This window comes from Thalassophryne amazonica, chromosome 16 (genome assembly GCF_902500255.1).
Source record: "Thalassophryne amazonica chromosome 16, fThaAma1.1, whole genome shotgun sequence".
Classification (NCBI taxonomy): Eukaryota; Metazoa; Chordata; class Actinopteri; order Batrachoidiformes; family Batrachoididae; genus Thalassophryne; species Thalassophryne amazonica.
Genome location: NC_047118.1, coordinates 10,151,819 through 10,177,654, shown reverse-complemented (window position 1 = coordinate 10,177,654; position 25,836 = coordinate 10,151,819). Strand labels below are relative to the sequence as shown.

The window sequence follows — 25,836 nt, the reverse complement described above, 5'->3', positions numbered from 1 at the left end:
TAACTCTGTCCCCACCCAGGGAACCAGGGATATGTCTCACGTCGGTCCAGTGTCTGATCATTGCTTCATATTGGCTGTCACAGTGAAATGGTTCAGAACCACATGAACATGGATATGTTTGGTGTTCTACGACCTTGTAGTAATATTGCTGGGAGTCTACAAAATGATTCTGTGGCAGCTTTAAAAATGGTTTGTCGAAATGTTACTAGGATGTCATAATTTAATATCAATTTGTGGGATTTTTTTGTTGTTGTTGTTGTCCATGACTAAATTCTGACCAAAACCTGTCGTCATCTGTTTTTTTTTTTTTGTTTTTTGTTTTTTTTTGCTTTTATTACAGATGCCACTGCAGGCGTTCCCTCTTGTACTCTGTTTCTATGTAACTGTCTGTAAGTGTGTTTGCCTCCATCATGGACATCATGTTTTCAATGCTGTTTCAGTGTGTTAGCAGGATTATTTTATTTATTTATTTATTTATTTAATATGGACATAACATTCACATTGGACAAACCAGATGCAATGTTTTAAGTGTTATAGCAAAATATGCTAATTTTCAACACCTGTCCATAGACTTCACAATAACTAGTGAAACAATGGGCCAAGGATGTAGTCATTACTTTCTGGAGTGGATTCAATTAAGATGGTGGATTCAAGATTTTTATTACGTCCGCCAAGGACATAATAAAATCAATGCAGTTGATTCATCAGTCTGTCTGCCTTTTAGCAAGATTACGTCAAAACTACTACACAGATTTTGATGAAAGCTTCACCACAGATATTTCATTTCATTTCATTTATTTCATTCAGTTCCAACCACACAACCAAAAATCATTCCAAAAGAAAACATAACAAATGTAACAATACACCTGAATGAAAGGGGGTAGAAAGAAGCGAACTTATATTATCCACCCCTTTTTACAGAAGATTAACTTCCAAATTAAATAATAATCACATTTATACAGATACATATTAGGCCATGGAAGACTCCATTAAATTTTGGAGGTGATCCAAATTGGGACTCTAGATAAAGTTTCTCTTTATGTAGGCTTTGACGGATTACTTCAAAATTACTTCACGGATTCTCACTAAATTTGCACCGCAGATTGATATTAGGGTATGGAAGACTCCACTGAATTTTGGAGGTGATCCAATTCCAGATTGGCGGAAATCAGAACTCTCTGATTGATCTTGTTTATTATTTTTTACATTGGGCATTTGGGAATTTTTCAACATCTTTGTTAATTTCTCAAGAGACAAATACACAGGTCTTTACGAAAAAAATCAGGCATATTTAGAGTGTTAATATCTATATTATCTCTTGAGGAATTCAAAAGTCAAGTCAGTTCTGGGAGCATGTGGAGGTGCTGTGCTTTGCTGTATCCACGATGCTACAGAACCACCATGGGTCCTGGAGGGCAACCACCCAGGCAAATAACTGGTTCATTCCCCTATCTCCAAAATAACAATCTATCTACCTCAGCCTGGTGAAATGTTGGTGTCCCCTTGGCTTTCTCCAGCTACTGGGGTCCTTAACACTCAGACACCTGTGTGCTGGATCATGCACAGAGAAATGGGCCACATGGCTAAAATGTCAAAGCTGACACCCCCTCCCAAATCAAATGATACTCCCCGTCTTAGTCTCTATTCATGACTGCTTGTTTGCCACAGTCATTCCAATGGTACCCAAGGATCATCTAACCAGACCTAGTCCCAAAGACTTCCAGTTGCTGCCTTAGCACACTGGTTATTATCCATGACTCACAACCATACAGCAAGACAGGCAGGACCAGGACCCTAAAGAGGTGGACCTTCCTTTGCTTGCAAAGATATTGGCGTCGCCAAACACCTCTGTCAAGGAGGAATTACCAAAAAATGGTGAAAAATGTCCAATTCCACAATGTTTAAAAAAAAGGAATAAATCTCCAGGATTGACCCGATTTGTCGTCCTCGCTGTCAAGAACACCTGTTTAGAGCAGGTAGCACAATGGGATAAGGAGTCGGGTTAGCAATATGTAGACTTGAGTTTAGATATTCAGTCACACTATCTATCTGTGTCCTTGGACAAGACACTTCATTTGCATTGTCTCATCTTGCCCACGTGTAAATGGTAAGTAATCTGGTATCCCGTTGATGGTCATCAGGCCCTACACGCTATGTAATCTGAGGAAAGGGAAACACAGACTTAGTGCATGTGCAGGACTTACGTCTCTTTTTTGACAGCCGCTGTCCCAGGTATAGAAGTAAACCATGGCTACTCAACTCAAACTTTATTTCTAAAGCACATTTAAAATGACAGCAGTTGACCAAAGTGTTGTACAAAAGGTGGGCACCAGGTTATGCCCAATAAGTAAATAAAGTAAAATAAAATAAAATAAAAATTAAAATAAAGTAAATTTGATCAGCAGGCCTAAGGGTTGCTGATAAAACTGGCAAGTGCTTATCAGGTAGAGAGACAGACTTGTTGGATACCTTTTTAATTTGGACAAGCAATGAGATGGAGAATGCTGTCATCTTCACGCTGAATCTCCTGTACAAATACTTGCAAGGACAAAAGCCCTGCCAGACGTCACTGCTTTGACTTTTCCTCAGCTTTTAAAACAATCCTCCCACACATGCTACACATGATGGATAAGATGAGTTCTCAGTCTACTGAAGTCTTATGGAATACTTAATATAGACCTAAGAAATGTCAACAGCTAAGAAATGGAAAGTCACATTTCCAAAAATGTTTACTTGTTTTCAGGATTATACAACTATAGACTTGATTCAGAGTCAGTCATGATGGTTAATCAGACTTTAGCCCACGGCTGCTGCTGAGCCATAACTCGTTGACAGTCTGTGCAACAGTAGAAATCTAACTCGAGCGTTGATCCATTCTGCCTATTCTCTTCACATTATTATAGTCATTTTCTGACTTGAGTCAGATCAGCTCTGGTGTCACAGCAAGACTCTGAAACCTTTCTGGGTCCTGATTGTCAAACATCAAGCTATACCGCCAGTCCATTACAATCTCTGGAGAGTAGTCATCTATCTGATGCAGCCAGCTGGAATGTGGGCGTCTCCTTACCCTTTTCCAGTTCATGGTCGATCATTCCTGGAGAAATTTGGCACATGATCATAATGTCAGAATGTACCTCATAATGCAAGTAAACCTCTTTTGAATCTCCCCAAGTATCATATGCTTGGCACAAAGTCATTCCAGTGGTGTCCCAGGCTACTCCAAAGAGATGTTAGTGCCAAAGGCATCCAGTTGTTGCCTTGGGTAATTCATTTGTGTCCAAGTCTCAACTATACAGTAAGACAGGTAGCACCATGAACCTAATGACTTGGATTTTAGTTTCCCATCTTTGTCCAGTGATCTCATGACTGTGTAAGCTCTTTTCAGGTGTCTCAACCTCTGCTCATCATTGAAAAGAATACAGAAGGTCAAAAAAAATCCAACTGCTGAACAAGCAATTTACTTAAAGCAAATATCTAAATAATGTTTTGAGTGGTTATGTCAAACAGGATCGAAATACAGTGATTGCACTTTGTTATTGACATCTTGTGAGCTTTTGCTGGCTTGTATAATGTTGTCCTCCTTAATAAGAAAGTTTTTTGTATTTAAATACAAAAATGTACTGTTATTGTAAATGTTAAAACATGGGCAAATTCTATGTTATCTTTATGTCTCATTTTGTAATAATATAGCATCCACTCATTGTTTACATTGAGGTTATTATAGTTTATTGCCTGTGTCTCTTGGTTGAATTTCTCAAAGGATTACTGAAAAAATACAATAAACCAGTTTTGACAGATGTCATTGATAGGGTTGTGCTTTGTCTGGAACAATAAATACCATTAACTGTCAAGTTTATATATTAATCGCTTGCATTTCCTAATTTATTCTATCCGAATCATCCAGCCTTCTCTTCCATTTTCTTCATTCACCAAGTCCTCAAAATACTCCCTCCACCTTCTCATTGCACTCTCCTCACTTATCAGTACATTATCATCTGCATTCTTTATCACCCTTACCAGATGCACATTCTTTCCAGTTTGGTCTCCTTGACTGACCAATCAGTAAAGGTGCCCTGACATGAGCATGTTTTTGAGTCACGCAACAGCACGAACTGTGTCATGACAATCCCACCCACTGTGTTCACAGCTGGATGCCATTCTTTGTTCTACCATCTGCCAAGTGTTCTGCGCCGGACACGGTGTATGTAAAATAATTATTTCATGGCAGATTAATAATTTTTTTTCTGCAGATTGGCCATTGAAAATGGCTCTAATCACTTCCTGCATCACAGAGGAGGCTGCAGCCAGAGCCCTTCGCACACGTGTGCGCCTAACAAGCTGCAGAAAGCATTTTGAGCCGTCTAAAATGGTAATTATTTGACTTGTTTACATTGTCATGGCTTGATAAAACAGTTGGGTGTTCTTTCCTTGTCTACAGCTGTTAAAGTATTTACTCAACAAAAATATAAACGCAACACTTTTGGTTTTGCTCCCATTTTGTATGACATGAACTCAAAGATGGAAAACTTTTTCCACATACACAATATCACCAATTCCCTCAAATACTGTTCACAAACCAGTCTAAATCTGTGATAGTGACCACTTCTCCTTTGCTGAGATAATCCATCCCACCTCACAGGTGTGCCATATCAAGATGCTGATTAGACACCATGATTAGTGCACAGGTGTGCCTTAGACTGCCCACAATAAAAGGCCACTCTGAAAGGTGCAGTTTTATCACACAGCACAATGCCACAGATGTCGCAAGATTTGAGGGAGCGTGCAACTGGCATGCTGACAGCAGGAATGTCAACCAGAGCTGTTGCTCGTGTATTGAATGTTCATTTCTCTACCATAAGCTGTCTCCAAAGGTGTTTCAGAGAATTTGGCAGTACATCCAACCAGCCTCACAACCGCAGACCACGTGTAACCACACCAGCCCAGGACCTCCACATCCAGCATGTTCACCTCCAAGATTGTCTGAGACCAGCCACTCGGACAGCTGCTGAAACAATCGGTTTGCATAACCAAAGAATTTCTGCACAAACTGTCAGAAACCATATCAGGGAAGCTCATCTGCATGCTCGTCGTCCTCATCGGGGTCTCGACCTGACTCCAGGTCGTCATCGTAACCGACTTGAGTGGGCAAATGCTCACATTTGCTGGCGTTTGGCACGTTGGAGAGGTGTTCTCTTCATGGATGAATCCCGGTTCACACTGTCCAGGGCAGATGGCAGACAGCGTGTGTGGCGTCGTGTGGGTGAGCGGTTTTCTGATGTCAATGTTGTGGATCGAGTGGCCCATGGTGGCGGTGGGGTTATGGTATGGGCAGGCGTATGTTATGGACGAAGAACACAGGTGCATTTTATTGATGGCATTTTGAATGCACAGAGATCCGTGACGAGATCCTGAGGCCCATTGTTGTGCCATACATCCAAGAACATCACCTCATGTTGCAGCAGGATAATGCACGGCCCCATGTTGCAAGGATCTGTACACAATTCTTGGAAGCTGAAAATGTCCCAGTTCTTGCATGGCCGGCATACTCACCAGACATGTCACCCATTGAGTATGTTTTGGATGCTCTGGACCGGCGTATATGACAGCGTGTACCAGTTCCTGCCAATATCCAGCAACTTCGCACAGCCATTGAAGAGGAGTGGACCAACATTCCACAGGCCACAACTGACAACCTGATCAACTCTATGCAAAGGAGATGTGTTGCACTGCATGAGGCAAATGGTGGTCACACCAGATACTGACTGGTATCCCCCCCAATAAAACAAAACTGCACCTTTCAGAGTGGCCTTTTATTGTGGGCAGTCTAAGGCACACCTGTGCACTAATCATGGTGTCTAATCAGCATCTTGATATGGCACACCTGTGAGGTGGGATGGATTATGTCAGCAAAGGAGAAGTGCTCACTATCACAGATTTAGACTGGTTTGTGAACAATATTTGAGGGAAATGGTGATATTGTGTATGTGGAAAAAGTTTTAGATCTTTGAGTTCATCTCATACAAAATGGGAGCAAAACCAAAAGTGTTGCGTTTATATTTTTGTTGAGTGTATTTTATGTTTATAACAGATTTAACTTCTTGTTATAATCCTTCAGAAGAGCTGCGCTTTGATGCGATCCTCTGACATCACCACTCGCTCTGTTCGCTTTTTCTTTACTACTCGCCTTGACAAGCTGCACATCATGTTGGAGATTAGATCGCACCACATAGCATGACATTTGTGCGTGAAAGATATTTTGAACATTTCAAAATTCTCTGTGCGCAAAAGCACGCACCGGCGCCCCTCTGGTGTCCTGTCTGCACCAGTTAAAGACGAGTTTACTCTCCAGCACGACACAGGTCGTGATGTGTCGTGAAGCAAAGGCATGGTTGTTGCTTGTGTAAATGCCCCTTAAGCCTTTGTCCTTCCTTAGCATTTTAACAACTGCAGTGATAAACCATTTCAAAGTGAATGCTAGGTCTTTGATAGTCTTTGCGTTGCCATATTGCACCTCTGGTGCATTATACTACTGTTAGTTTTATGCCACTGTTAACAGCTTTTAAATAGCTATTAAGTTGATTCCTCCACAGCTGTTGACTCTCTGGGATGATCACAAAGATGTGATGGGAAGCCTATGATCCTCTTATCTTTTATCCAAAATACATTAGGAAACAAGTACATAACCAACAGCACATTGTCTGTTCAGCCATAAACCGTGTTCAGTTTCTGTTTACTGCCATCAGCTGCATAATTGATGGGGTGATGAGAAGCGTTTTCCTACTGGAGCTGTTTTTGCAGTTAAGAGGGCTGTGAAAGCACCACTGGGGTGTTTTGAAATTAATAGTCTGGTAATTGTGAGGGGCATCCTGCCTGATTTGTCTCACTTTCTGTGAGAGCATCTAACAGCCCAACTTATAGGTAATCATGAAAAGTCTCACTTTGTCAACCTCGTTGTTGTTGTTGTTGTTAAAATTGTCTGTCAAACATTAGCCTCATTGCACAGTGGTAATAGGCTCCGGAGGGTCTACCAGATGCTAGTTGGAACAGGAAGGTGGGAAAGTGACAGCACTGAATCACTTCATAACGGACAGAACTGTTATTTTATCAGCATCACAACAGCAAAATGGCAGAATTAAATAGCATTCACTAATATTGTGTTACATCGTACTTGGAACTCGGGAGAAAAAAATTATCTCCAATTCGCCAAAGTGCAATGGAACAGCAGTTCAAATCAGAAACGCCAGCAGGATCCTTGTAGCTCGAGGTCACCAAGCTGACAGCACAGCATCACAGTGACGCACACAGCGAGCAGTGGAAAGAATGACCTTTTTGGTAATTTTTAACTTGTATGTAGCATTTAATATTGGGTTTATGTGATAAATGTATCTGACAGGTCCTGACTTGTGGCTCTTGGTGTTGCTGTCAGTAAGGTGGTGGGTTACACACCTGTGACAATTCCCATCCCAAGATGGTGGATGAAAATATCAAAGTAGCCCGATTTCCTTTCCCCAATCGGGCTGGACTGCCGTACTGGAATGCATTTAGATCAGACGTCAGAAATACTGACTCTAAATGACTGACTTCCAATGTGCAATGGAATGCAGTATAAGGTTGCATTTAGGTGAAGGGTAAATGCACCTTGACACTTGCATGAATTTGATCCCTGTACTGCCACACAATTCGTCATGCCAACACATCCTGCTTTGTCCTGCTTGATGCCATGCGATATAAAACAATTTCCTAGCAGATGACACATTTGCTCTCAGAACTTGTCCGATTCTCTCGTCACTCCCAGAAATTATCTAGAGCTACAGGCTGTCTCGTGCACGTCATGTGGGAGAGAACGCATTTGGAATCTTGACTCAAAGGTAATTATTCTAATATATGTTGTAATGGATTGGTAAAACAGTTGCATTTTCATTCCTTCTCATGAGTTAGATCATTTATCTGTAAAAGTATGATTATTATTATTAAGTATTGAACATTTCAAAATTGTCTTTGTGGATTGGCTCGCAGCTGCGCACAGTTCACACACAGTTTATAATAGTTTACGGCGCGTTTACTCACTGGCATGGCAGATTGCATGCCACTGCGGGTATCAAATTCATGTAAGTGTCAAGGTGCCTTTAGATGTGATGTTTTGCTTAGTAACAATGGAAGAAAGGGGTAAGTTAGTAAAAATACTACTGCTATGACTTTTTGACATAGGGATTTAAAAGTTAAACTGGTCTGACCTTTTGAGCTCATTTGGCTCGTTACCTCCACCATGGAGGTTATGTTTTCACCAAATGCTGTTTTTGATTTATTGAACCTTGAATTCAGTTACAAGGACCAAAGCTCAGCAATCAGGAACATGATTAAACTTAAATGATCAGGATCAAAGATCAGAAATAGATCGGGTTTCAAAAATAGAAATAGATCAGAAAGATCAGGTTTGGTTTTCCTTATGATGTCTCTCATATGTTACATTAGTCTGAGTGTTTACCTTATCTGTGAGTGAATTCTCCTCCGTGATGATTTTATTCTGAACCATGTTTCCACTGGCTTGATTTCCTGTCCATGGATGTCCAGTTTCACATGCACACTTACTACATCTTTCGATTGAGACACTATTTAACCGACCACAGCATCTCATTCCAGTGCCAGATTGTCTTGCTTCTATGCCTGCTTTGTCATGTTCAGTTCCCATTTTTGATCCTCCAGTTGCCGACCCACAATACCTCCTTACATTTCTCAAACCTGCCAATTCCTCAGTTGTCTTCCTGGTCTGTTTGATCTCAATGTTTTGACCCTCTGCTGGTTTATCTGGACCATATTTCTTAATGATTGTATTCAGTAACTTGGAAATGTTTATGTATCATCCCCTGGCTTCTGTAAAGAAAACTGTCTGTAAAAGTCATGATTTAATTGTGTTCTACGTCAGGATGTATATACTTATGCACACCATTGTTTTGACTTTAATATTTTTATTTTATTTTTCATGTTATCAAGATTAGTTTTCAATGTGAGTTTAAAGGGCATCATTTTAGAAATGTAAAAGCTCAAGGGTTCAAAAAACTTTCAAGCACCACTGTATCATGGAAGTCTAATATTAGGTACTTTAAGGACTAATTTTGGTGATAGTTTGCTTCCATCAAACCTGCAGTGCTAAAAAAAATGAAGCAAACACTGAACTGCCAAATCTTGTGCCTTGTTTGCTTAAGGCTTTCCAATCACTTCCCACAGACCCACATGTTAAAATGTCCAAATGTACAGTAGATACAAATATGTTTGCATTCTGGCAAAATGTTTTGGTCTCTAACAAATTTCCATGTTCGGGAGTAAATTATATTTTTTTTTTTAAAAGTCAATTTATAGTACTTTCAGCCATAAGGTTATGAATATTTATGTCTATCTCGGCTTTCAGTGCTTACCAGTCGAGTGAGTATAAAAGAACTTGTGGAGAGCTGGACATGTCCCAACTTGTCCTCTAACACTCCGAAACGGAGGTGTTCCTTTGTCTTGCTTCATCAGTGAATCGGTCGTGACGCGCGAAGCCTCCGCGCGGCTTTCCATGACAAAATCTCTTGTTAAAAGTGAAATCTGCCAGAAAATGGCTGATGTCCAGGTCTTGTGATAACCAGAGAAAGAGCACACGACAGTCTCGTATCCACAGAGCCATCAGCTTAGAAATGATCCTGTGGTTTGTGCCGCATCGTCGCAGCTCGCAGCGCGGCGCACCGACCGTCCTTAAAGGGGTCCTTAAAGCTGTAGTTAAAGTCCTTATTCTCTGTGAAGCCCGTAAAATTTTCACTGAAAGCCAGATAAATTTTTCGAATGGTTTCTAGGTGCCAGTCTCTAACAGCTTCTGAAAAAATTCTGATGGAAAAAAAGTCCTTTTCATTCCGCCATTTCCAGACGATGAAAATCCGACGAGGGGGCGGAACCACTCCTTCCACAAGGCATGCTCACAGGCAAATGACGTCACCGACAGGCGTGGAAAAACTCACGCATGCGCACGAGGGCTCAAGCATGTCTGACGTAAAAACATATGAATGAAATCCATATAGTTTTTGAAAAAAATAATAAAACATGCCCTCGAAGCCACTCAAGATAACCACTGCCCAGTCTGCAAAAAAAAAAATGTTAATAAAACATGTGAACTGAGCTTATCTTGTATGCTTTAGCCTGTTTTTGTTATTCCAAGAATGGACATGTCCTGGCTTCATTTGTTCCAACCATGTTACGCCGGTCTTGTCCACGCTCCACCTCTTTACTCATTTATATGGAGTTATGCACAGCCAAAATGGCAACAATTGGAATGGCACCATTCGAGTTTCCGACCTGCAACTGGGCGACACCTCCGAGCGTTTGATCTCTCTCGCTGTCTCTCCAATATATGTGTGTGTATTTCTTCAGAATGTCAGGTTAATTCTGTTGCATACTGTGTGCATGCTCTGTTATTTTGAGAATGACCACAGCATCCCTATGGTTCTCCATGCCAAAAAACCCGCACATGACCCAGACACCACACAGGGGGTTACTGTGAGCCGATTTATAGCTATGAATGTGTGAACGCATCCATTCATGCGTCTGTTTGCAGTGCATGCTCTGATTAGTTTTTTCCCTCTGACCATGCTCGTAGCTCTTCTGGGAACTCATCCAAGCACAAAACGTGTGTGTAGTCTTTCTGTCAGAGCATCTAAGGGGTAATGGAGAAGAAACACTCTTGGCAGGGACAGTCTGATTCCGGGAGCGTGCTCAGCGCCCTCCGCCATGACCCCCACCACTCTCTGTTTACCTTTACTTTCTGTGCAGGGGTGGCACGTGTCCTGCTTATAAAACAAACCGATACATATTGAGATACATGGGCTGTGATATGATTCAGGAATTAAGGAACTTCTTAATGTGAAATGATTCAATGCAATTTGATATATTGTGAAACAATACAATCAATACAGGAAATTTAAATAAAGCAAAAGTGATATTGCTTATCTTCAAATATATAGTTCATGAAACATCAGGAACTTTCTTCAGGTTTATGATACTATACTGCAGCAAATGGGTGCTGCCTCTGTTTGCCTTTTTTCACCACTAGGGGGCAGTAGCACATACAGTAGCAGAAACACCCAGAAGAAGAAGTAGGTGTTCTTAGCATGATGTAAACTGCACAGCACAATTTTCCCATTGTGAACTGCTTTTGTTGTAGTATTAATTTACAGTAAACCAAACATGAAGTTCAAATGGGTACATTTATAAGTTTTATCACCGATCACTATTGGTCATGGTGATTAATTTTTTTTTTCCTCACATGCAAAGTTAACATTCCTGTGACCAGTCTTGTGAGAGCCTCGTGACGACCTTTGACATTTTAGGAGTTTGAAATAGTGCAGCAGATAACTGAAGCAATCATGCAAATGGTGATAAAAGCATCAAATTCGGCAGAAATACTCCTTAGACACTCCTCTTTTGAAAAACAAAAAAAAACAAACGATTGGCCACTTCAATCGGTGGTCAGGTAGGGGTCAATTGAAGAATTACACAGAGGTCAAAATTAAAAGATGCTCCAATCATATTGAAAAATATTGCACATTATTTGCCTGATCATAAAGATTCCAAAAAGGTATAGTTTGGACTATCTGTGACTGAATTCTATGGAGTTACGGGATAAAAACAGCAAGAATGGTGACAAAGGTCAGTTTAATTTTGTACAGGGGTCAAAAGTTAAAGTTGCTCCAATTTTGGTTTAAAAAAAAAAGTGATGCAAATTATTGGTTAACAGGATTAATAAATGGAATAGTTTTGACAGTGTTGAATGCTTGGTCTCCAAAGTAAAGGTCAAACAAGGTCTGTGTCTATTGGATTCTATGACATGTGACATATATTACCCCGTAACACGATAAGTAAGGGTGATACGTGCTCCAAACTATTCCTTTTTAAAACCATGTTAACTCAACTTGTAATATGCATCACTTTTTACCAGAATTGGAGCAACTTTAACTTTTGACCCCTGTACAAACCGACACTGACCTTTGTCACCATTCTTGCTGTTTTTATCCCATAACGCCATAGAATTCAGTTGCAGACCATCCAAATCATACCTTTTAGGAATCTTTATGATCAAGCAAGTAATGTGGCAGAGATGTTGGTCCATATTGACATCACAGCATCACTCAGTCAACCATTCGATCAGTCTGGCCATTTTCCTCTGACCTCAGACATCAACCAGGTATTCATCTACATGACTGCCTCTCACTGGATATCTTCTCTTTTTGGACCATTCTCTGTAAACCCTAGAGATGGTTGTGTGTGGAAAATTCCAGTATAGTGTCTTGCAAAAGCATTCAGCCCCTTCGTATTTCGCACATTTTAATTTATTTATGCCATTTCAAATACAAAAAGTAAATCAGGTTTCTCAATATAAAAATATCTTTAAACTCAAAGCAAATCGCTACAGCTTGATATAAATTAATTAAAAATATAAAAGTCAAGATGATGGGTTGCATAAGTAATCAGCCCCTTTGGTATAATACCTGTAAATCAGTTTTATTGATCGTTTTCTTCACACAAGTCAGGGGATGGATACATGAACATTTCCAAGTCACTGAATATGTTTTGGACTTTATTTACATCAGTTATAAAGAAATACAAACAGTATGACACTCTATGGTAAATCTGTGTGGAGTAGACAGTTCTCAAAAACTGAATGACTGTGCAAGAAGGAGAAGAGTGAGGGAAGCCACCAAGACACACAGACAACCCTGAAGTTGTTATAGGCTTCTGTGGTTGTGATTGGAGAAAATGTGCATCGTGCATGTTTTTTTGCATTTTGCATCCAGTTTTATGATGAAGAGATATAGAGGAGGGAGGGTGTGTGTGTGTGTGTGTGTGTGTGTGTGTGTGTGTGTGTGTGTGTGTGTGTGTGTGTGTGTGTGTGTGTGTTGCTGAGAGCATCATGTCAACATAAACAATATGAGCAGGAAATCCTCAGTGGCAGCTGTAGATTGTTGGGAAGAACAGCCTGCATGTCAGAATCCACACCATAGTTGATCCCAATATAAAACACTTTGACACTCATTCTTAGAAACCCTATAACATGCACACGACACACACATGCACAGCTCAACAGATGTTTACAACGGCATTAGCTGCCTGCTGAGATGGCATTTTATGAGCAGCCGTGGTGGTTTTTTATCTAACTACAGCACCACCTTTGGTTGTCCTCTGAGACCAGTTGCTGCTGCTCTGATATCCATGTGTGTGCACGTGTGTGTGCATGTGCACGCCCTGCCATTTTCTTCCTGTAAATATCGAACTGCTGCTGTGAGTTTTCTTCAGTTGTTTGTGTGGTTTCACTAAATTACATTTGTTCATGATGCAGTCTATTTGTCAGGCTGTGTAAATGCATGTGACGGAAACTAACGGGTTTGTGCGTCTAATGAATCTCCTCGGACAGAACTAACGTCATTATCGACAGGTAGGGATGAGGCTAAATGCAATCAACTCTGTACAGTAATTACAAGTCTCCGCAGCTGGGCTTAGATACGCCACGGCAACGAAAAGGAGGAGCTCATTAGGAGCGCTGGTGGTGCCATCCTGCAGAGGCTCTCGCTCTCTCTCTTCCTCCCTTGAAGGTGTCATGGGGAAGATCCAGTGAGTGAAGTTGGCAGCTCAAAATCTAAGTGAAGCTGAATTTGTTTGCCTGTAATTAGGTGGGGCATATGAGGGCAGCGGGAAGCGTGTGCACGGTGCATAAATAAAGTTACAAACATGCAATATTACATTATTGTTCAGCTTTGGCTAAAGTCTGTGCCGTCCAGGTGACAGTCTATGTGACACTGTCCATGACATGGACAGTTTTAAACCTGCAGTGATGGGGTCCCAGCAAAGTGCTGTTCAAGATTAATTTTGAGGCAGCAGGGGCCTTTACTTTTCTCGCTGTGTCACTGCTGTCTGAGTGTGCTGAGGTCACTCTTCTAAAGGGTGCACAGGTCCGTCATTTCAGACACAAAGCTGCGTGAAAGAATGTCTGGTGGCCCACACAGCTTCTCTACTCTCTGACTGCCTCGAGAGGAAAAGACAGATAAGAAGAGTTTGTGGGCTTGTTTTTGTGATGATTGTGTGCATTGTGCTTTAAATGGAAATGGAAATAATTGCTTGATTTTGGGAACCGTCACCTTATTGTGGTGTAGAGGTTGGTGAGCTCCTGTGAACCTGAGAGCTGTGTTGTCTGGAGCCTTCGTGGTCCTGGTAGGGTCTTCCATGGCAAATTGGTCTTGGGCAAGGGGCCAGACTAAGAATGGTTCACAATGACTCCATGGAAAAATGAGGAAGAGGAAAAGTGGCCCAGCCCAGAGGAAACCCGGGTCCCCTGTCTGGAGCCAGGCCTGGATGGAGGGCTTGTCAGCGAGCCCGCTGGGCACAGTCCAAAAAGGCAAGGTGGACTTTTCATCTCTACCTTGTAAGCTCACCACCTGCATGGGGAACAGCTGGGGTCGGGTGCGCTGTGGCAGTGAAAGTTGAGGACCTCAACGGACCAGACACAGGCGATAGAGGCTAGCTCTGATGGCGTGGAACATCACCTCACTTTGGGGGAAGGAGTCGGAGTTGTGCAGAAGGTGGAACGCTACCATTAGATCTGGTGGTCCTCACTTCCACGCACAACCTCGGCTCTGAAACCACTCTCCTTGATAGGGTTTGGACCTTAGTCTTGAGTTGTCCAGTGTGTGAGGCATCAGGCATGTGTGATGATACTCACGAGTCCCCAGCTGAACGCCACTATATTGGAGTTTACTTCGGTAGATGAGAGGGTTCCTCCCCTGCACCTTCGGGTGGCGGGGGGTGGGGGGGCTCTGACTGTTGTTTGAAACTCGGACAGCAGTTCGGAGTATTTGGCCTTCTTTTAGTCCCTGAATAGAGTCCTGTATAGGGCTCTAGTGAGGGACTTCGTTGTTCTACTGGGAGACTTCAACACATGTGGGCAATGACAGCGACAGCTGGAGAGGTGTGATTGGGAGGAATGGCCTCCCCAATTTAAAGCTGAGCAGTCTGTAACTGGACATCTGTGCTAGTCGTAGACTGTCCATAACAAACACCATGTTCTAACCTCGACAACCATGATAGAAATGATAGATTTTGTGATTGTATCACCTAAGGCCACATGTTTTGGACACTCAGGTGAAGAGAGGGGCAGAGCTGTCAACTGATCACCATCTGATGCTGAGTTGGGGAGGGTGGGGGAGGACTTTGGACAGACCTGGTAAGCCCATATGGATAGTGCACATGAACTGGTAATGTCTGGAGGATCCCCCTGTCTGACAGATCTTCAACTCGCACCTCCGGCGGAGCTTTTCTGGTGTCCCTGTGGAAGTTGGGGGCATTGAACCAGAATGGGCAATGTTCAAAGCTTCCATTGCTTAAGCTGTAGCGGGGAGCTGTGGCCTGAAGGTCTTAGGTGCCTCAAGGGGCAGCAACCCTCGAACACCGTGGTGGACACCGATGATCAGGGAAGCCATCCAACTGAAGGAGTCCTTCCAGGATATTTTATGTCAGAAGATTTCAGAGGTCGTTGCAAGGCACCAACAGGCCAGAAGGGCGGCAACCTCTGTTGTGGGGGAGGCAAAGCAGTGGGTACGGTAGGAGTTTGGAGCAACCATTGAGAAGAACTTTTGTCAGCACCAAGATTCTTCTGGATGTCCGTGTGTCATCTCAGGAGAGGAAAATGAGGAATCACCCAAGCTGTCTACAGTAAGGATGGGACTCTGTTGACCTCAACTGAGGTAATTGAGCGCTGGGAGGAACACTTTGAGGAACTCTTGCATCAGACCAGATCGCCCTCTGTAGTAGAGGCAGAGCTGGAAGCTGATGGGGGATCATCATCAATTTCCCTGGAGGAAGTCACTGACATAGTCAAACAACTCTCCAGTAGCAAGGCCCCAAGGGTTGATGAGATCCATCCAGAAATGCTGAAGGCTCTGGGTGTGGAGGGACTGTCTTGGATGAGACGTCTCTTCAACATTGCGTTGAGGTCTGGGCCAGTGCCTAAGGAGTGGCAAACTGGGCTGGCAGTCCCCATATTTAAAAAGGGGAACCAGAGAGTATGTGCCAATTACAGGGGCATCACACTACTCAGCCTCCCTGGGGAAAGTCTACTCCAGGGTGCTGGAAAGGAGGGTTCAGCCAATAGTCAAACCTTGGATTGAAGAGGAACAATGTTGGTCCCGTCCTGGTCGTGCAATAACTGACCAGCTCTTCACTCCTTCAAGGATCCTGGAGGGGGCCCTGGCAGTACGCCCAGCCAGTCTGCATGTGTTTTGTGGACTTGGAGAAGGCAGAGAGACTATATTGTCACATTGGCCTGGAAACGCCTCAGTACCCCCCAGTCAGAGGTGGTTAATGTGGCCCACGAAAGGGAAGTTTAGGGTCCCCTGCTGGAGCTGTTGCTCCCGTGACCCAATCCAGGATAAGCGGTTGAAGATGAGATGAGTGTTTCATTTTGTGTTTCCAACATTATGAAATGAAAGTAATTATTTAATGTTCCGAAATGAATGATTTATGTTTTGTGTGTTTTATTGAAATGGTTTCAGAAGCTGTTTCATTTCATGTTTCAAACCCCTTGAAACAGTGAATCATTTTCTGAAATGTTTAGTTAATATACTTTAAAATGTCCAAAATTTTAATTTCTGCCATCACTGTGGGTGATATGAAAGGGGTGGGGTTTAAATCAAAATCCATCCCTTAGCTCCGCCTTGCATTTTCTAGGCTTCAAGGTGCTTGAGCCCAGCTTCCTTTCCTCTGCGTCCTCTGTCCTAGATGCAGTCTCCTTCCTCTGGAGTGCCTGCACTTCCTCTTTGTCTCCCAGCCTCTGTCTCCTCCAGTGTGTGTGTGTGTGTGTGTGTGTGTGTGTGTGGTGGTGGTGGTGGTGGTGGGGGGGCTTCATTGTGCTTTGTAGATAACTATGGGCCTGAACTGAACAATAATTGCATCGGTGTTCAGAGGAGCTGAGAGAAGCACATCATTCTTGCTCAGCCTAGTTTATTTTTCCAGCCTTTTTCAAATGCACAAGATTAGAGCTTCTTATCGAAAAGCAAAAATCCATCTGGTTGCCAAAATCAGTGTCCAGTCAGCAGTGAATTAATCCTATTTCCCAGACTCCTGAGGGTGCACACAGCACCCACCGCCCGTCTCCTCAGGCCGACTCAGCTGGCTGCAAATCTATGCAATTCCCAGTTTAAAAAAAAAAAAAAAATTATGCTTTTTTTGGCGTAGTTTACTGTAAAACATAGTGAAGAGGAAGCAGATGCTGCCGCGTTTTAGCCAGCGGTGGCAAAAAGTCTGGATTCTATTTCAAGCTGGTCATCACCTCTCCATAAGGCGTGGTCCTTTTTGTGGGTGTGTGTATAATACCACTGCCAACACATCAACTTGATATAAAAATAATTGCAATGTTTGCTTAACATGTCTTATTCGTGGCTCAGTCATTCAGATGGTGTCAAATCTTTAATATTTTCACTCCGGTGGTTCAAAATAAGGACGGCGTCTCCTTTGGCTTGCATGGCTGAGAGAGAGATGTGTGTGGGTGTGTTGTGATTCTGGCTGAGTGGGTTTGTCTGCGTCTAAGTATATATCTGGTGTTGAATGGAAACTCCTCCCGGGCTGCTCCTCACTTTAGTTTGTGGTGAAGATGTGAAGAAAGCCAATCTGGGCCTGTTTGTGGCAGCTGACTATAGCGTGTGTGTGTGTGTGTGTGTGTGTGTGTGTGTGTGTGTGTGTGTGTGTGTGTGTGTGTGAGCCAAAGGCTGGTGTTTCAATATTCGTACACAACCTGGAGTGGTCCATTTCTCAGTGTCAAAATAAAGGAATCCTATTCAGTACCGTATACAACCCCTGGCAAAAATTATGGAATCACTGGGCTCGGAGGATGTTCATTCAGTTGTTTAATTTTGTAGAAAAAAAGTAGATCACAGACATGACACAAAACTAAAGTCATTTCAAATGGCAACTTTCTGGCTTTAAGAAACACTATAAGAAATCAGGAAAAATAATTGTGGCTGAAGTATTTCAAGATCAGCACACATAAGATCATAAATAGTTTTTATTGCTGAGCTGCTATGCTGCGTGAGTCTCACTCTTTCAGCGAGATCAGAGCAGTGATTGATGGCTCCCATTTGCCAAGGAAGGGGGGCAGTGTGCAGTGTGCAGTGTAGGCGGTGGAGTGGGTGGTGGGGGGGGGGGGGGGGGGGGGGGGTGCCGCGTTGTTACATCAGACAGTGGAAATGGTAGACATGGCAAAGCTGGCAGACATTCCTGCCCTCCATCTCCTCCTCCTCTGGGGTTTCTCACTGACGAGCTCTCGTCTGTGTACAGCGACAGTATAGATCCTTGTTTTACACAGACACTGCCTGATCCAATTTTGAAGGCCATTTCCACTTCTGAATTGCTTATAGAGTGACCCAGAATGGCTGTTTGGGTTGTTGTTATACTTTCTAAAATAATGTCACCTATAGAGGTGTTTGTAAAATTATTTAAATGAGTACAAAAGGCCATGTTGGCAGCCATCTGTCTTCTACATGACATATGGGTGACATCTTCCTTTCTTGGAGTTGCTGGGTTCTTCAATGTTGGCACACCTGTTCACTGGATCATGGTCAGGGAAGTGTTCCATATGGACATTGGTGGGCACAGTTCCGATAATCTGATAATTATCAAAGATAATGTTTTCATTATCGGATCATCTTTTTAGATAACTTTAAAAGCCATTATTGGACTAATTATGTTGCAATAAATTTTTGTCTGATCATTTTTAGACAGATAACGTGGTAAATAAAGCTCAACAGCTACAAACATTTCTAAAATTTAAAATCAGTTGAGCACCTACCTGTTAAATGTTTCGTAGCTGATGTGTAGTTCTACCCTCTGCAAAACAGAGAAGAGCTGCTTCAAGAAGAAACCGCTCTATCCTCTGCAGGCAAAGGAGAACTCCCCCCCCCCCCCCCCAAAAAAAATAACTTCATTTCTCTTAACCCCATACTAATACAAGGGCAATATCACCCAAGTCATCCAGAGGCATACATTTTTAACTTATGGCTCAACTTTTAACCAAACTAATTTCGGATAACTTATTTAAATTAATTGTCATGTCATGTCATGAAGTTTTATAAAGTCAAAATATCAGATATATGTTTTAGTTTTAAAGTAATTCGCTAATTTTTAAGGTTTTAGTGTGGATATATGCTGTGCCCAGCAGTGCATTATGGGTAGGATAGGGTAATAGTACATTCACGACAGGAGAAATGCATTTGAAACACTCTGTTCAGGCTCTACGGACAACAGCATTAAACTCTAGTGCCTAAAACTCTCGTGAATATATTTTTTATGTTCTCACACACATTGTACATTCAAAAACCACATGTCGGACTCATGTTTCCAGAAGCAAAACATAAACAGAAGCTTTTTTTTCAAACTTAATTTACAAAAACTCTCGATGGGAGTATGGAACCCGGGAGAGGTAACTTAAAGTGATATTTTTTCTGGCCATGATCCTTTAATTGAACCCAGGAATTAATAAAACGTGCTCTCAAATTAATAAAACGTGCGCATGTTTTCCTGGCCAGGGTAATTCGTGCACACATTTTCCTTTAATTGAGCCCTTGAATTAATAAAACATGCGCACGTTTTCCTTTTGTTCAAAATGAACTTCATAATATGACCTAAACTGTCAAAACCTAAACTCACGACGGGGAGACGCTTCGCCCTCAGCATCCTTTTTAATGTGCTTAAACTCCAGATGGTGCCATGCTGGGCAGTTGGAGTTCTCTATATGTCCTTGTGCGCCCAAACTAGGGATGGGCTTTGATAAGATTTTATCTATCGATGCCATTATCGATTCTGCTTATCGATCCGATTCCTTACCGATTCCCTTATCGATACCTCTTGTGAATTTTGTATTAAAAGTAGGCTTTACAGGTTTTCTATGTATTTCATTGAGTCTTAAAGTAAATAAATATGAAATTGGTCACTGTATCCTTGATCTCTGGACATAAATAAAAATAAACAAAATGGTGTTTCGCTTTGAAGTTATTAATTCCGACTGGACTCTATCGTTCTAACTTGACTCGGCAGAGAGCTGTGTAGCGTTTGGAGCTGTGTGAACAGAACGGAGGACGATTCTCGTTTCTTTCTCGCAACAAGACAGGAGTCCCAGTTAATAACTTTAATCCGCACAAAAGTGACTCACGATTGACATATTCAGGGATGAAAGTGGTGAAAAACAAAAAAAGCTGAAACCCAAAATTACCCCCCAACACCACCTGCACGAAAATGTTTGAATTCTAGAAGCTCTGAAATGCAATCTGGGACTATTCCAGACAATAAACTACAGTGAATTTTTTGGTAATCTGTGCCCATCACTGCATATGGACATTATGTCATCAGTGATGTGTACTAACAGTTTAAGTATTACGCCTCATTGGAGTCTCCCCAAGTCAACTGTTGGTTGACACAAACGCATTCCGGCCGTGCCCAAGGATCCTCCAAAGAGATAGAGAGACATCCAGGTGACTGGTACATACATCGTGCCATTGTTGGACCTGAAAGAATGGTGCAGAAGTGATTCTGCAGCAAACTCATTCCCAGAATGCTGGTGGAGCCAAGCCGAGGAAATTCCAACAAGCACTCTGATGGAATGATGATCTTTGAGGATTCCTGTTGGTTTGTCTCATCTGAATTGCTGTGTGGTGAAGACCCGCCCTTTGACCCAAATTTGTGGTAAATGCAGTGAGCTCTCTGTAAGGGTTTCTGTCGGTCTTTACTGAGGATTTTCTTTTTACAGCCAGGCTAATTTGGGGTGACACTCCCAGTTTTGGCAGCAGCGTGAGGAGGCTGGGGTGGTTAAGGACCACGGAGTTTTTTACTTTTTTGTTTTCCACTAGAGGCCAGAGAGCAGCCACACTCACAGCTTTTGAGAAAACATCTGATGGAGCCTCTTGAGTGCTCCCACATTGGCAATGTGAATAGCAGCTTTCATGGAGGCTGCTCGCCCTAATGTGTTTTTGAGAGCGCCGCGTGTGTGCGTTTGTGCATATTTATGTGTGACTTCTTTCAAGCATGTAGGTATGTACGCATCATGAATGCCACCTTTTTTATCTGTGTGTGTGTGTGTGTGCGAATATTTGTGTAAATAACTCCAGGTGCAGGAAAGAAGCAGAAATGCACATCTGGGTGTATACAGTATTTCGGGGACTTTTTCTAATGATGTTTCAAGTGTTCACAGAGCTACAGCAGACCTACAGTCTTATTTATTTATAGAGACAGCAGTGGCACATGAAACAAACAGCTCAGAGCTTCTTCTCTGGCGAAATCGCCCTCCCATGAAGAAATGAGGCGTTCACGGACTAACCGCTTGAAAGATGTGACACTCTCTCAGCTTGGCTCACAGGCCACATCAACTATATACCCACAAATTATGGGTCAGTGGATCATTTAGTTGTAAAATAACCATTTACATGAACAAATAAAGTAATTATCCTCAAACAAAATTTTGACATCCAAGATTCTCACATGTGAGAATTTGCTTATTGTCTCATTTATGTCAGTTGAATTTGTTTATATACATTTCAAACAATGAAATACTACACTCAGACTGATTAAACTGCATTTAAAACATGTGGGCAACAGTGGATGAGTGGGATGGAGTGGATTACCCAGCTGAAGGGTCAGCGGATCAGTCCCTGGCTGTGCTTGGCCTGCGTCCCTAAGGAAGAGAATGACTGTCACGTTGCTTCTGGAAATACCAGATATTGTCTTAAACTAGAGTTAAGCATCTCCATAGTGATTTAAAACAGTCTAAAGTGGATTTAAATTGTATGAAACAGGCATAACTTGGTGTTAACTGGTTATAAACATTTGTAGGCTGTGAGCAAAACATTTTAAAGTACATATAATCTGTATAAATCAAATACAATATGGTTGAAAACATCTGTAAGATGACAGCAAAACAATTTAAATGACATATAATCTGTATAAATCAAATATAATCTGGTTGAAAATATCTCTAGGCTGACAGCAAAACAGTTTAAACGACATATAATCTGTATAAATCAAATAAAATCTGGTTGAAAACATCCCTAGGCTGACAGCAAAACAGTTTAAACGGCGTTTATAAATCAAATATAATGTGGTTGGTGGATGATGGCAAAACAGTTTTAATGACATATAATCTTTAGGAATTACAGTGCATCCAGAAAATATTCACAGTGCTTCACTTTGTCCACATTTTATTCTGTTACAGCCTTATTCCAAAATGGATGAAATTCATTATTTTCCTCAGTTATACACACAATACCCCATAATAACATGAAAAAGGTTTACACACACACACACACACACACACACACACACACACACACACACACACACACACACACACACACACACACACACACACACACACACACTGATACAGTATCTGTGTGTGTGTGTGTATATTGTATGTATGTATATATATATATTTATGTACATAAGTATTCACAGCGTTTTTCCATGAAACTCAAAATTAAGCTCAGGTGTGTCCTGTTTCCACTGATCATCCATAAGATGTTTCTACAGCTTAATTGGAGTCCACCTGGAATAAATTCAGTTGATTGGACATGATTTGGAAAAACACACCTGTCTGACACATGGTGTCTAACCAGATCCTTACTCTGGATGGCATTACCCTGACCTCTAGTAATACTGTGAGAAATCTTGGAGTCATTTTTGATCAGGATATGTCCTTCAATGCGCATATTAAACAAATATGTAGGACTGCTTTTTTACATTTGCGCAATATCTCTAAAATTAGAAAGGTCTTGTCTCAGAGTGATGCTGAAAAACTAATTCATGCATTTATTTCCTCTAGGCTGGACTATTGTAATTCATTATTATCAGGTTGTCCTAAAAATTCCCTGAAAAGCCTTCAGTTAATTCAAAATGCTGCAGGTAGAGTACTGACAGGGACTAGAAGGAGAGAGCATATTTCACCCATATTGGCCTCTCTTCATTGGCTTCCTGTTAATTCTAGAATAGAATTTAAAATTCTTCTTCTTACTTATAAGGTTTTGAATAATCAGGTCCCATCTTATCTTAGGGACCTCATAGTACCATATCACCCCAATAGAGCGCTTCGCTCTCAGACTGCAGGCTTACTTGTAGTTCCTAGGGTTTGTATGAGTAGAATGGGAGGCAGAGCCTTCAGCTTTCAGGCTCCTCTCCTGTGGAACCAGCTCCCAATTCGGATCAGGGAGACGGACACCCTCTCTACTTTTAAGATTAGGCTTAAAACTTTCCTTTTTGCTAAAGCGTATAGTTAGGGCTGGATCAGGTGACCCTGAATCATCCCTTAGTTATGCTGCTATAGACTTAGACTGCTGGGGGGTTCCCATGATGCACTGAGTGTTTCTTTCTCTTTTTGCTCTGTATGCACCACTCTGCATTTAATCATTAGTGATTGATCTCTGCTGTCTTCCACAGCATGTCTTTTTCCTGGTTCTCTCCCCTCAGCCCCAACCAGTCCCAGCAGAAGACTGCCCCTCCCTGAGCCTGGTTCTACTGGAGGTTTCTTCCTGTTAAAAGGGAGTTTTTCCTTCCCACTGTCGCCAAGTGCTTGCTCACAGGGGTCGTTTTGACCGTTGGGGTTTTTCTGTAATTATTGTATGGCTTTTACCTTGCAATACAACCCCTGGCAAAAATTATGGAATCACCGGCCTCAGAGGATGTTCATTCAGTTGTTTAATTTTGTAGAAAAAAAGCAGATCACAGACATGACACAAAACTAAAGTCATTTCAAATGTCAACATTCTGGCTTTAAGAAACACTATAAGAAATCAGGAAAAATAATTGTAGCAGTCAGTAACGGTTAATTTTTTAGACCAAGCAGAGGGAAAAAAATATGGAATCACTCAATTCTGAGGAAAAAATTATGGAATCATGAAAAACAAAAGAATGCTCCAACACATCACTAGTATTTTGTTGCACCACCTCTGGCTTTTATAACAGCTTGCAGTCTCTGAGGCATGGACTTAATGAGTGACAAACAGTACTCTTCATCAATCTGGCTCCAACTTTCTCTGATAGCTGTTGCCAGATCAGCTTTGCAGGTTGGAGCCTTGTCATGGACCATTTTCTTCAACTTCCACCAAAGATTTTCAATTGGATTAAGATCCGGACTATTTGCAGGCCATGACATTGACCCTATGTGTCTTTCTGCAAGGAATGTTTTCACAGTTTTTGCTCTATGGCAAGATGCATTATCATCTTGAAAAATTATTTCATCATCCCCAAACATCCTTTCAATTGATGGGATAAGAAAAGTGTCCAAAATATCAACGTAAACTTGTGCATTTATTGATGATGTAATGACAGCCATCTCCTCAGTGCCTTTACCTGACATGCAGCCCCATATCATCAATGACTGTGGAAATTTACATGTTCTCTTCAGGCAGTCATCTTTATAAATGTCATTGGAACGGCACCAAACAAAAGTTCCAGCATCATCACCTTGCCCAATGCAGATTCGAGATTCATCACTGAATATGACTTTCATCCAGTCATCCACAGTCCACGATTGCTTTTCCTTAGCCCATTGTAACCTTGTTTTTTTCTGTTTAGGTGTTAATGATGGCTTTCGTCTACCTTTTCTGTATGTAAATCCCATTTCCTTTAGGCGGTTTCTTACAGTTCGGTCACAGACGTTGACTCCAGTTTCCTCCCATTCGTTCCTCATTTGTTTTGTTGTGCATTTTGGATTTTTGAGACATGTTGCTTTAAGTTTTCTGTCTTGACGCTTTGATGTCTTTCTTGGTCTACCAGTATCTTTGCCTTTAACAACCTTCCCATTGTTGTTTGCATTTGGTCCAGAGTTTAGACACAGCTGACTGTGAACAACCAACATCTTTTGCAACACTGCGTGATGATTTACCCTCTTCTAAGAGTTTGATAATCCTCTCTTTTGTTTCAATTGACATCTCTCATGTTGGAGCCATGATTCATGTCAGTACACTTGGTGCTCAGTAACGCGTTACTCTAATCTGACCACTTTTTTTAGTAACGAGTAATCTAACGCGTTAATCTTTCCAAATCAGTAATCAGATTAAAGTTACTTCTCCAAGTCACTGTGCGTTACTATTATTTTTGCATTATGGGTCGATAGCAGCATTAAACTTGGTCTGTGGGCAGGGGGTCGGGGTTCAACTGAACTGTGCGCATTAAGCGGGCTGTGAGGTTTTCATCCACGTTTTTCTGTAACAGCTACGACTCGTCCTCACCTCTTAAAGCACAGTGACAACAGCACACCTGCACTGAGCTTTACAAAGACATTTTTATGCTTTTTTTTCTCCAAGCCGCTCCGTATCTGCTGCTAAAAACAGCTGATCCTCCGCGACGCATCAACAACTAACACTATTTTCCACTCAAATGCACCTAAACTCTCTTTCTGAGGACCACATGATGTGAAAACGCAATAAAACTTTCTTACCTGTAAATCTGGTCATGTTTTCTGCAGAAATAAATGTTATCCATTCTTTGTGCTCAAACGCCAAAACAGGGGCGAATCCAGATGGAATGGGGGCGTGGGGCAAGGGTGTGCCCCCCCAACAACACCCCTAGATTAAAGGTCCAGTTTTGAAGCCTACTAATACTACTTAAAATAATAATTTTGACAAGTAAAATGTTTAGAGAGAATTTAAATGTTAGAAAAATGTTAGAATGAATTTAACAGTTACATTTATAAACAATGTAGGTTAGAAATTGCAAGTTTTACTGTTACAGTGCTGTCAACAGTTAAATATGAGGTCAAAAAAGAGGTCTTTATTTTACTTTTCA

At 41.7% G+C, this 25,836-nt stretch overlaps 1 protein-coding gene and 1 long non-coding RNA gene across 2 annotated transcripts in view; one reads left to right on the top strand and one right to left on the bottom strand.

Moving 5' to 3' along the window:
- The window catches only part of znf385c (zinc finger protein 385C), a 453,093-nt gene that overhangs the window by 92,543 nt on the left and 334,714 nt on the right, over nucleotides 1-25,836 (top strand). The window lies entirely within an intron of this gene.
- Nucleotides 454-25,669, bottom strand: LOC117527551. Its single transcript, XR_004565558.1, has 3 exons — nucleotides 25,656-25,669; nucleotides 7,813-7,815; nucleotides 454-571 (listed from the first exon to the last, which is right to left on the bottom strand). It is a non-coding gene; the product is annotated as an uncharacterized LOC117527551 (long non-coding RNA).